The sequence below is a fragment of the Aegilops tauschii genome, chromosome 1 (assembly GCF_002575655.3).
Source record: "Aegilops tauschii subsp. strangulata cultivar AL8/78 chromosome 1, Aet v6.0, whole genome shotgun sequence".
Classification (NCBI taxonomy): domain Eukaryota; kingdom Viridiplantae; phylum Streptophyta; class Magnoliopsida; order Poales; family Poaceae; genus Aegilops; species Aegilops tauschii.
This window is the reverse complement of record NC_053035.3, coordinates 198,451,770-198,466,037: the sequence shown is the minus strand read 5'-3', so window position 1 is coordinate 198,466,037 and position 14,268 is coordinate 198,451,770.

Sequence of the window (14,268 nt, the reverse complement as noted above, 5' to 3'; positions counted from 1 at the left end):
GTTCTTAATAAGAGAGAGTCCTCAAATAGCTACCCATTTACGTCACTACTCGCTTGATCTTCACTTATATCTTTTTGGAGTAGCTTGTCATTTACTCTTGTGCTTCACTTATATCCTATGAGTAAATTGTTGAATAAATTGAATGCCATGAAGTTGAAATCATATCGTGCCTAGTGGTAGCTTCACATTGGGTTTAGAAAGTGTAATCTTTTTAGGCTTGACAATCACAATATTGGTCATACAAGCAATTCACGAATAATTAGTATAAGGAAGAGAACTTTCACATGCAAATACACTATCCTGGAAATCTTTTGTGATTGTGAGCCCCCATCATAACATTATATGCCAAAATTGTTGACGTTGGAGAATGAAGACAACGTAATGATTAAAGTTTTTTCATATTCACATAGAAGTTATATTGTCATAGATCCTTCAACATGTGGTGCTTGCCCCCCATCTTTGCTAGCCAAAAATTCCGCACCAAGTAAAGATACTACTTGCGCATCCAAAAACCCTTAAACCCAAATCTTATTTTCAAGAGTCCACCATACCTACCTAAGGATTTAATAAGATTCTTCAAGTAAGTTGTCATAGGTGCAATAAGGCAATAAAAATTGCTTGTAAAAGTGTTAGATCATTTAGTGTAAGAGAAAATTGAGCGTTGTACGAACTTGTGATGGCAAAGAATAAAAGTGACAGACTGCATAATAAAGGTTGCTATCATAAGGGGCATTATAACATGACGTTCTTTTGCACTAAGGCATTGAGCATACAAACAAATAAGCGCATGGCAACCTCTGCTTCCCTCTGCGAATGGCCTATCTTTTACTTTTCAGTATTTACTTTTATGCAAAGAGTCAAAGTTTTTATCTCTATTCCTTTTTATTTTTCTCTTTTGGCAAGCATCATGTGGTGAGAAATATCTAGGAACATATGTCCAGTTGAATATGGGTAGCATGAGTTATTATTGTTGACATCACCCTTGAGGTGAATACGTTGGGAGGCAAGACAATAAGCCCCTATCTTTCTATGTGTCCGGTTGAAACATTTTGCTCTTGTGTATGCGGTGAGTGTTAGCAATCGTAGAAGACTATATGATGGTTGAGTATGTGGAGATCTTACTTAAACTCTATTGAATAAGTTGAATTGCAATTGCTTGGTGACTAAGAACATAGGTTGTTGAGTTTCAAGAGAGTTCATTGTTTAAACCTTAACATGTGAATTGGTTGCTACTATTACATGAGAAGGTTTATAAGAAATAATTGCTGTTATGATGCTAGGAAAAGTGATTGAAATAGTCATTGATCAAACTTGTGCACTTTGCTAGCATTCACACTTCATAAATTATTTATTTTACCATTTGCCTACTCGGGGACGAGTAGAAATTAAGCTTGGGGATGCTGATACGTCTCCAACGTATCTATAATTTATGAAGTATTCATGCTGTTATTTTATCATTCTTGGATGTTTTACAATCATTTTATAGCAACTTTATATCATTTTTTGGGACTAACCTATTGACCCAGTGCCCAGTGCCAGTTGCTATTTTTGCTTGTTTTTTACATCGCAGGAAATCAATACCAAACGGAGTCCAAATGCAATGAAACTTCACAAAGATTTTTTATGGACCAGAAGACCAACAGTGGGCCAAAGAAGCACCTGGGGGTGCCCTGAGGGGGCACAACCCACCAGGGCGCGCCTGGGGGCCCAGGCGCTCCCAGGTGGGTTGTGCCCACCTCGGTGGCCTCCCGCACCCCCTCTTTACCCTATAAATTCATAAACATACCAAAACCCTTCAAGGTAACCCTAGATCAGAAGTTCCGCCGCCGCAAGGCTCTGTAGCCACCGAAAAGCAATCTAGGCCCTTTCTGGCACCCTGTCGGAGGGGGGAAATCATCTCCAGTGGCCATCTTCATCATCCCGGCGGCCACCACGATGAGGAGGGAGTAGTCCACCCTCGGGGCTGAGGGTTTGTACCAGTAGCTATGTGTTTAATCTCTCTCTCTCTCGTGATCTATATCATGGGATTTGTTAATATAGATGGATCATATGATGTTTCTCCCCTCTATACTCTTGTTGTGATGAATTGAATCTTTACCCTTTGAAGTTTTGTCTTGTCAGATTGAATATTCAGATATGAGAACACATGATGTATGTCTTGCGGTATGAATACTTGAGGTGACGATGGGGTGTCGTATTGATTCACTTGATATATGTTTTGGCACTCAACTCGCGGATTTCCGAGGTGACATTGGGGTAATCTATGCATAGGGGTTGATGCATGTTTTTATTATCTTTTCTCTGATAGAAACTTTGGGGTCTCTTTGTAGTTCTTTGTGTGGATTGAGTATTATGAATATGAATTTGCTTTGGTGTTATTTTATATGAACTCTTGATTAGATCGATTGGAAAGAATAGCTTGTGTTATTTTAGTACTAACTCTAGAATAGATTGATCGGAAAGAATAGCTTTGAGGTGGTTTCGTATCCTACAAACAATTTCTATCTTTTGTTCTCCGCTAATAGGAACTCAGGAGTGATTCTTTATTGCACTTTGAGGGATAACCATATGATCCAACTATGTTAGCACTGTTGGGAAATTGCACTAGCGAAAGTACGGACCCTAGAACTTGTTTTCAAGCATTAAAATACCATTTTTGTCCCCGTTTACTATTTGCTACCTTGCTATTTTTATTTATTCAGATTATAAAAATATATTTGTACCATCCATATTACACGTTTATCACCATCTCTTCGTTGAACTAGTACACCTATACAATTTGCCATTGTATTGGGTGTGTTGGGGACACAAGAGATTTCGTGTATTTGGTTGCAGGGTCGTTTAAGAGAGACTATCTTCATCCTACAACTCTCACGAATTGATAAACCTTAGGTCATCCACTTGAGGGAAAATTGCTACTGTCCTACAAAACTCTGCGCTTGGAGGCCCAACACGTGTCTACAAGAATAAAGTTGTGTAGTAGACATCATAGAGCAATGACGGTTTCAAAGAAAGTAATACCTTAGGGTCATCGGGATGTGGCTAGGCGTGCAGCGGGAGGCCGGATCTGCCCACACTACTGATACGTCTCCATCGTATCTACTTTTCCAAACACTTTTGCCCTTGTTTTGGACTCTAACTTGCATGTTTGAATGGAACTAACCCGGACCGACGCTGTTTTCAGCAAAATTGCCATGGTGTTATTTTTGTGCAGAATAAAATTTCTCGGAATGACCTGAAACTTCATGGTGAATATTTTTGGAATATAAAAAAAATACTGGCGAAAGAATCAAGGCCAGGGGGCCCACACCCTGTCCACGAGGGTGGGGGAAGCGCCTACCCCCTGCCTCGTGGGCCCCCTGGTGTTCCACCGACCTCAACTCCAACTCTATATATTCACGTTCGGGGAGAAAAAAATCAGAGAGAAGGATTCATCACGTTTTACAATACGGAGCCGCCGCCAAGCCCTAATCTCTCTCGGGAGGGATGATCTGGAGTCCGTTCGGGGCTCCAGAGAGGGGAATCTGTCGCTGTCGTCATCATCAACCATCCTCCATCACCAATTTCATGATGCTCACTGCCGTGCGTGAGTAATTCCATCATAGGCTTGCAGGATGGTGATGGATTGGATGAGATTTACCATGTAATCGAGTTAGTTTTGTTAGGGTTTGATCCCTAGTATCCACTATGTTCTGAGATTGATGTTGCTATGACATTGATATGCTTAATGCTTGTCACTAGGGCCCGAGTGCCGTGATTTCAGATCTGAACCTATTATGTTTTCATGAATATATGTGAGTTCTTGATCCTATCTTGCAAGTCTATAGTCACCTATTATGTGTTATGATCCGTTAACCCCGAAGTGACAATAATCGGGATACTTACCTGTGATGATTGTTTGTTTGAGGAGTTCATGTATTCACTAAGTGTTAATGCTTTGGTCCGGTACTCTATTAAAAGGAGGCCCTAATATCCCTTAGTTTCCAATAGGACCCCGCTGCCACGGGAGGGTAGGACAAAAGATGTCATGCAAGTTCTTTCCCATAAGCATGTATGACTATATTCGGAATACATGCCTACATTACATTGATGAATTGGAGCTAGTTATGTGTCACCCTATGTTATAACTGTTGCATGAGGAATTGCATCCGACATAATTCTCCATCACCGATCCAATGCCTACGAGCTTTTCACATATTGATCTTTGCTTAGTTACTTTTCCATTGCCACTGTTATAATTACTACAAAACTGCTACTGTTACTTTTGCCACTGTTACTGTTACTTCCATACTACTTTGCTACTAAATACTTTGCTGCAGATATTAAGTTATCCAGGTGTGGTTGAATTGACAACTCAACTGCTAATACTTGAGAATATTCTTTGGCTCCCCTTGTGTCGAATCAATAAATTTGGGTTGAATACTCTACCCTCGAAAACTGTTGCGATCCCCTAGACTTGTGGGTTATCAAGACTATTTTCTGGCGCCGTTGCCGGGGAGCATAGCTCTATTCTTCGAGTCACTTGGGGTTTATATCTGCTGATCACTATGAGGAACTTGAAAGACGAAAGAACTAAGATTTTTCCCTCAACTACGAGGGGAGGTAAGGAACTGCCATGTAGCTCTGCACTTGATTCACCTTCTGCTTTGAGTAAGCTTGCGACAACTAAACCTACTTCTGTTATTAATTCTGATATGTCGCATGTTATTGATGATGCCACTTCTGCTATGCATGATACTTATGATGAACTACTTCTATGCTTGATACTACTGTGCCACTAGGTGAATTTCTTGATGAACAACTTGCTAGGGCTAGAGAGAATGAAATTATAGAAACTGATAATATTGATGAAAGTGATGATGAAGATTCTCCCCCTAGATATGAATTGCCTGTTGTGCCTGAGGGTTATGTTATGGATGAAGAAACTGCTAGAGACTTTCTTGCTTGCAATGAGAGATATGATCTTAAGAAATTATTAGCTAAGCTGAAAGAACAGTCTTTGAATGCTAGAATGAAATATGACCCTGCTTTTGCTACTTCACCTATCTGTGTTACTGATAAGGATTATGATTTCTCTGTTGATCTTGAGATAATTACTTTGGTTGAATCTGATCCTTTTTATGGCTATGAATATGAAACTGTTGTGGCACATCTTACTAAATTAAATGTTATAGCTACCCTATTCACTAATGATGAGAAAACGCGTCACTACTATATCCTTAAATTATTTTCGTTCTCATTAAAGGGTGATGCTAAAACATGGTTTAATTCTCTTGATCCTGGTTGTATGAGTAGTTCCCAGGATATGATTTATTACTTCTCTGCTAAATATTTCCCCGCTCATAAGAAACAAGCTGCCTTAAGGGGAATATATAATTTTGTGCAAATTGAAGAAGAGAGTCTCCCACAAGCTTGGGGGAGGCTTCTCCAATTACTTAATGCTTTGCCTGATCATCCTCTCAAGAAAAATGAAATACTTGATATCTTTTATAATGGACTAACCGATGCTTCCAGAGAGACCACCTGGATAGTTGTGCTGGTTGTGTTTTCAGGGAAAGAACTGTTGATCAAGATGAATTGCTATTGAATAATATGTTGAATCATGTAAATAATTGGACACTTCCTAAACTAACTCCTAAGCCAACTGCGGAGAAAAGGGGTATCCTATTTCTCAGTCCTGAAGATATGCAAGAGGCAAAGAAATCTATGAAAGAAAAGGGTATTAAAGCTGAAGATGTTAAGAATTTACCACCTATTGAAGAAATACATGGTCTTGATAACCCGACACAGGTAGTAAAGGTAAATTCTCTCTATAGATTTGATGAAGGTGATATTCCTCGTTATAAGTCTGCTAGCCAATGCTTAGATGAGTTTGATAATTTTATTGTTAAACAAGAAAACTTCAATGCTTATGTTGGTAGACAATTGAAATGCAATGCTTATATGATTGAACACTTGAGTGATTATATGTCTAGAGTTAAGGGTGAACTTAAACTCATTAGTAAACATGCTTCTATGGTTACCACTCAAGTAGAACAACTGCTTAAGGCTCAAAATGATTTGCTCAATTAATTGAATAACAAGAAAAATGGTAATGTTGTTAGAGTTATGACTAGAGGGGGTAAAATGACTCAGGAACCTTTATATCCTGAAGGCCATCCCAAGAGAATTGAGCAAGATTCTCAGAGAACTAATGTTGATGCACCTAGTCTTTCTAAAAAGAAGAAAAAGAAAAATGATAGGACTTTGCATGCTTCTAGTGAACCTGTTGTTGACACACCTGAATCCCAATGATATTTCTATTTCTGATGCTGAAACACAATCTGGTGATGAACATGAACCTAGTGATAATGTTAATGATGATGTTCATGTTGATGCTCAACCTAGCAATAATAATGATGTAGAGACTGAACCTACTGTTGATCTTGATAACCCACAATCAAAGAATCAACGTTATGATAAGAGAGACTTAATTGCTAGGAAGCACGGTAAAGAAAGAGAACCATGGGTTCAGGAACCCGTGCCTTTCCCTCCTAAACCATCCAAGAAAAAGGATGATGAGGATTTTGAGCGCTTTGCTGAAATGATTAGACCTATCTTTTTGCGTATGCGTTTGACTGATATGCTTAAAATGAATCCTTATGCTAAGTATATGAAAGAAATTGTTACAAATAAAAGAAAGATACCGGAAGCTGAAATTTCCACCATGCTTGCTAATTATACTTTTAAGGGTGGAATACTAAAGAAACTTGGAGGTCCATGAGTACCTACTATACCATGCTCCATTAAAAGAAACTATGTTAAAACTGCTTTATGTGATCTTGGAGCCGGTGTTAGTGTTATGCCTCTCTTTATATCGTAGACTTGATTTAAATAAGTTGACACCTACTGAAATATCTCTGCAAATGGCCGATAAATCAACTGCTATACCTGTCGGTATTTGTGAGGATGTGCCTGTTGTGGTTGCAAACGTTACTATTTTAACGGACTTTGTTATTCTTGATATTCCCGAGGACGATAGTATGTCGATTATCCTTGGTAGACCCTTCTTGAATACTGCAGGGGCTATTATTGATTGCAACAAAGGCAATGTCACTTTTCATGTTAATGGTAATGAGCATATGGTACAATTTCCGAGGAAACAACCTCAAGTCCACAGTATCAATTCTATTGGAAAAATTCCAACGATTACTATTGGAGGTTTTGAATTTCCTCTTCCTACTGTCAAGAAGAAATATGATATTCTTATTGTTGGGGACGTGCATATCCCCGTTGAGGTAACCTAGTGTTATTCAAAATTTCTCCGGTTCCATGTTATTCGAAAAGATTTTGTTAACAAGACTTGATAAACCTTGTTAGTGGATTCCTTTTGATGAGCATGAGATGGATGAAGTTAGAAAGTACAACCTTCTGTACCCTCCTTTTACTTTCTGTTATTTAGATTAAATAATGCAAAAATAGTATTTTCTGTCTGTTTTCTGAATTATCCGTGCAATAAAAAAATACCTCAAAAATAAAAGTTCTCCAAATGTCCCAAAAATGAAATATGATATTTTCTAGAATATATTTGAGAATATTTGGCACTGAGAACACATCAGGGGGAGCCAGCACCGGGCCACGAGGGTCCAGGGCGGGCCCACCCCCTAGGCGCGCCCCTTGCCTCGTGGGCCCCTGGTGGCCCCCTCCACTTATTCCAGCACCCACACACTCCTTCTTCCTTCCAAAAAAATCACCAACCAGCTCAAGCACGAGTTATAGCTCGTCTTGCTGCCATTTTTGATCTCCTAGCTCAAAGCTCCACTCTCAAATCTGCTTTGGGGGTTTGTTCTTCGGTTTGTGACTCCTCCAATGGTCCAATTAGTTTTTGTTCTAGTGCTTTATTCATTGCAAATTTTTTCTGCCTAGGTGACCCTGTTCTTGACCTTGCATGTCAAATTTATTTGGTCCCAAGTAGTTCTAATGCATGATATAGTCTCTAGACACTTGTGGGAGTAGTTGCTATCAATTTTGTTGAGTTTGGTTCACTTTTATTTTGAGTTACTAAAATTTTCAGAAATTTTTCACAGGAAGAATTATGTTTAGGAAAATGTAGCAAGGTTGTTCTTCAAGGAAGCAAGGACCCAGGCCCGCAATACGTGAGCCGGGCCATGAACTACCAGGAGAAGCTCAAGTGCGGCCTTGTGAATGGCCGTCAAAAGATTTCATGGTCCAAGCAGGAATTAAGGAGGAATTTGACGCATATGTGCGTAATGCTGAACTCGAGGGCTTCATGCTAGATAAGTGCCCTCAGTATTATCACCTAACTGATTCCTTTGTGAGAAGGTTTAAATTTACATCTTCACGCAATTCTCACACTGTCCTATTTGATCTTTATAATAAATCTTACACCATGGATTTAGAAGATTTTAATACTGCTTGTAAACTCCCGCAATGGGGTAGTGCTAGTGAACCTCGCAAATCTGAGTTTAAAGATTTTCTGGCTAGTATCACTGTGGGGGAATCTAGAGAGATAACACAAGCTACCATAGGGAGAATTCATTTTCCTGTTATACATTATTTTGCTCTCTTTATAGGTAGATGCATTAACGGCAAGGATGAGGCATGTCACATGTGTGTTCCAGATCTTAGTGTTCTCAAGAGTGTTGTATTAGGAGATAAACAATATAACTTGGGGGCTATTGTTGCACGTAGGTTGCATAATAACAGTATTAGTGGGGATTTGTTCGGTGGAATTTATGCAACCCGTGTAGATAATTTTCTTGAGATACCCATACATGAAAATGATATGGAATTGCCTCCTGCTTATTTAGATTATAATGTTATGGTTCGCCATCAGTTTATTGACAGGAATGAACAGCCTCTCCAGTACCGACTCATGTTTGACAGGCGCCGCACTGTCCATGTTGCTCTCCCTACTCCTACTTTCTTTGACTTTCAGGCAAAAAGGAGATATATTATAACTAGGGAGGAGGCAAACGAGTACAAGAGGAGGACGGAGGCAGCTCGCCTCCAAGCTGCAGCTCATCAGGCAATAGCTGCTGCATCTCAGTACGACCCCAGCTACAACTTTGATCCATGGGCATAGACCAACTTAGGCCAAAAGCCTAAGCTTGGGGGAGTACGTATTCCTCACCGACATTACATTCATGTTCACACACTCATTCTAGTTGTCGGTGATCATACTCTTTGATTGTACTATCCATGCTAGTTTATTTTCTTTTTCTTGCTTTCTTCTTGTGTGTTTGAATAACCTTAAGAAAAACCAAAAAAATTAGTTGTAGTAGCTAGTTTACTTTCCATGCTTGTAGTAGTAATAATTAAAAAGAGAACCCAAAAAGATTTCTCATTCTTCTTTTTGCTTGTTGGGAGCTTTCCCGTGTAAATAGTTTTATTTCCTTTCTTTTCTTTGGGGGTCGAGAGGAGAAGACCATAATGAAAATGTTGAAGTGGCTCTTATATGCATTATTGTTGATTTAACAAAGAACCCATGTTGCCTTGTCTTCTCCATTGTATCAAATGCTTGCAGATTCTAGCTTAGTCCAATGCACATGCACTATTATTATTATCCACACCTTTCGGTCGTGTAAGTGAAAGGCAATAATGACGATATATGATGGACTGATTGAGATGATAAAAGCTGGTATGAACTCGACCTCTCTTGTTTTCGTAAATATGATTAGTTAATCATTCTTGATTCAGCCTATTATGAATGAAACATGTTTGCAATGACAATTAGAGATTATAGTTGCTTATGCCATGCTTAATTTTCTAGGAGTTTATAATGGTTTACCTTGCGTGCCAACATGCTATTAAAATGGTTGTGATGTGGTATGATAGGGTGGTATCCTCCTTTGGACGATTCGAGTGAATTGACTTGGCACATGTTCACGCATGCAGTTGAAACAAAATCAACATAGCCTTCACGATATTTATGTTCATGGTAGATTATATCCTACTCATGCTTGAACTCAATGTTTATTAATTTTAATGCATGATCATGACTGTTATCACTCTCTAGTTGGTCGCTTCCCAGTCTTTTCTCGCCTTCACTTGTACTAAGCGGGAATACTGCTTGTGCATCCACTTCCATAAACCCCAAAGTTATTCCATATGAGTCCACCATACCTTCCTATATGCGGTATCTACCTGCCGTTCCAAGTAAATTTGTATGTGCCAAACTCTAAACCTTCAAATGAAATTCTGTTTCGTATGCTCGAATAGCTCATGTATCAACTAGGGTTGTCTCTATCTCCCATGCTAGGCGGGTTATTCTCAAGAGGAGTGGACTCCGCTCCTCACTCACGAGAAAATGGTTGGTCACCGGGATGCCCAGTCCCATGCTCAAATCAAATCAAAATAATTGCAAACAAAACTCCCCCAGGACTGTTGTTAGTTGGAGGCACCCGTTTCGGGCCAGCCATGGATTGATGCTTGTTGGTGGTGGGGGAGTATAAACTTTACCATTCTGTTTGGGAACCGCCTATAATGTGTGTAGCATGGAAGATATCGAGATCTCTCGGTTGTTATGTTGACAATGAAAGTATGCCACTCAAAATATTATTCATCTCTGCTTTAAAATCGAGCTCTGGCACCTCAACAAATCCCTGCTTCCCTCTATGAAGGGCCTATCTATTTACTTTTATGTTGAGTCATCATCCTCTTATTAAAAAGCACCAGCTCGAGAGCACCGCTGTCATTTGCATGCATTATTATTAGTTTATATTGAGTATGAATATGACTGGATCTCTTTTACCATGAATTACAATGTTTAGTCAGTCCTTGATCTTCAGAGGTGCTCTGCATTTATGTTTTGTGGTCTTAGAAAGGGCTAGCGAGATACCATCTTGTTATATCATATTATGATTGTTTTGAGAAAGTGTTGTCATCCGAGATTTATTATTATTGCTCGCTAGTTGATTATGCCATTGATATGAGGAAACATGAGACCTAAATGTTATTGTGAATATGGTTAGTTCATAATCTTTGCTAAAAACTTGAATGCTGGCTTTACATATTTACATCAACAAGAGCAAACAGAGTTTGTAAAAGTTTTTCTTTATCACTTTCAATTTGTCAACTGAATTGCTTGAGGACAAGCAAGGGTTTAAGCTTGGGGGAGTTGATACGTCTCCATCGTATCTACTTTTCCAAACACTTTTGCCCTTGTTTTCGACTCTAACTTGCATGATTTGAATGGAACTAACCTGGACTGACGCTGTTTTCAGCAGAATTGCCATGGTGTTATTTTTGTGCTAAAATAAAAGTTCTCGGAATGACCTGAAACTTCACGGAGAATATTTTTGGAATATATAAAAAATACTGGCGAAAGAATCAAGGACAGGGGGCCCACACGTTGTCCACGAGGGTGGGGGGCGCGCCTACCCCCTGGGCGCGCCCCCTGCCTCGTGGGCCCCCTGGTGCTCCACCGACCTCAACTCCAACTCTATATATTCATGTTCGGGGAGAAAAAAATCAGAGAGAAGGATTCATCACGTTTTACGATACGGAGCCACCGATAAGCCCTAATCTCTCTCGAGAGGGCTGATCTGGAGTCCGTTCGGGGCTCCGGAGAGGGGAATCCGTCGCCGTCATCATCATCAACCGTCCTAAGTCACCAATTTCATGATGCTCACCACCGTGCGTGAGTAATTCCATCTTAGGCTTGCTGGACGGTGATGGATTGGATGAGATTTACCATGTAATCGAGTTAGTTTTGTTAGGGTTTGATCCCTAGTATCCACTATGTTCTGAGATTGATGTTGCTATGACTTTGCTATGCTTAATGCTTGTCACTATGGCCCGAGTGCCATGATTTCAGATCTGAACCTATTATGTTTTCATGAATATATGTGAGTTCTTGATCCTATCTTGCAAGTCTATAGTCACCTATTATGTGTAATGATCCGTTAACCCCCAAGTGACAATAATCGGGATACTTACCGGTGATGATCGTAGTTTGAGGAGTTCATGTATTCACTAAGTGTTAATGCTTTGGTCCGGTACTCTATTAAAAGGAGGCCTTAATATCCCTTAGTTTCCAATAGGACCCCGCTGTCACGAGAGGGTAGGACAAAAGATGTCATGCAAGTTCTTTCCCATAAGCACGTATGACTATATTCGGAATACATGCCTACATTACATTGATGAATTGGAGCTAGTTCTGTGTCACCCTATGTTATAACTATTGCATGAGGAATCGCATCCGACATAATTCTCCATCGCCGATCCAATGCCTACGAGCTTTTCACATATTGATCTTTGCTTAGTTACTTTTCCGTTGCCACTATTACAATTACAAAACTGCTACTGTTACTTTTGCCACTATTACCGTTACTTCCATACTACTTTGCTACTAAATACTTTGCTGCAGATATTAAGTTATCCAGGTGTGGTTGAATTGACAACTCAACTGCTAATACTTGGCAATATTCTTTGGCTCCCCTTGTGTTGAATCAATAAATTTGGGTTGAATACTCTACCCTCGAAAATTGTTGCGATCCCCTATACTTATGGGTTATCATGCCAACGAGGAAGAAGGGGTCGGTGGCCCTCCTGCACAGGTGCTTTGTGAAAGAGAACAACGCATCTGGCAGCGGATTGTCTCCCTTGCCGAAGGCGATAGAGTGAACGCTGCACCTCCTCCCCTTCCCGATGCGACGGGATCCGGATGGCTCCTTCACCAGCTCTGAGGGGGGAGAGAGAGAGACAGAGGCCAACGCAGTCTTGTTTAGATCTGGTGAAGAGGGTGAGAGACTATGAATATAGCAAAACCCTAGCAAAGGAACATTGATCCTCCAGCGTGTGTGTGTGTGTGTGTGTATATATATATATATATGTAGTGCGACGAGAGTGTGGAGAGTGCAAACCCTAGCGAACAGGCGCCGAGGCTCCAGCTTATATAGTGGAATGGTTTTCTTTTTCTATCAATAACAATCGTTTTAAATGTGTAAGTACGAAACGAAACTCTTTATTTAACATACCAGTGAAGAAAACTACTTACGATCAACTAACGATCCACGCGTCCTGGTCGCACTTCCTGTCCTTCATGTGCGGTACACTACCCTCCGTTAAGTGAACAACCACACATGCGCCAAATTATCGGAAACGTGTGAGAGTGTGTACAAATAAAGAATTCTAATTTCAATTATCGGAAAGGTTTGAGAGTATGTACAGTTTTCCCCCTCTTAATAATTATGGTCTTTTGTCTTCGGCCTAAACTTGGTAAAACTTTACAAAGTTTGACTTTAGTCAAATCTAATATGCAGAGTAAATAAAAATGGAGGGGTACTACGTTCATCCGGGTTTTTAGTCCACACCATTTTTTTAATCAAAGTCTGACCACATATTTAGTTAATAGCCGGACAAATAAAATTACAGGGGAGCTGAAGACAAAGTTGTGAGAAGGCTTAGTAATCAATACAAAACTTATGCTCTTAGTACCAACGTCGATCCTTCTTCGAGGAAACATTTGGTTCATAGCCAATCGTGTGATAAAATTGCACCAACGTGAAAGATGACTGCGTCTCCAACGCAACCAAGGTGAACTGATGAAGGATATCATCTTGTGGGTAACAAGCAAAGAGCACTGATGGATCAACATGGCAATGGGTACCCGCTACCCGCGAACCCGGCGGGTAAAAACCCTATTAGGGTAAGGGTATGGGAAATTAAAATACCCATGGTTTCTAAATGGGAAAATATCATACCCAACGGGTAAGACGGGTATGGGTATGGGAAGGCAATAGCCATACTCGCAAACCCTCAAACCCGTATAAAAATAACCCTGTCAAGTAGGTCCCATGTGTCATTGACTTATTAGATGAAAAAACCCTAAGCTAGCAGCCTAGCACTGGACCAGCCGGACCCCACGCCCCCACCCGTTCCAATTCTAAACCGCGCCCACACCCACCCCTTCCAATTCTTCAGTCAAACCAAATCGTGCGCCCCCACCCGCTAACCCTAGGCGGTCGGCGCTGCCGCCGCCGCCAGCCCCAGCCAGGCCCCGCCACCGCCGCTAGCCGCATCTAGGCCGCTCTGCCAGCCGCCGTAGTTACCTACTCCTTCTCCTAATCTCCTTGCGCCCGCTCCTCTGTCCTCCTTCTACCACACACAGGCACGGCCGCACCACCGGGCCTTCCTCGCAACGACGCGGCCAGCGGCTGCCGTCAGCCTCGTGCACGCGACCCCCGCTGTGCGGCCGGAACTCGTCCACCCATCCACACGCCATGGAGACCGGCGTAGCAGACATCCAGGAGGCGCAGCAGTCCG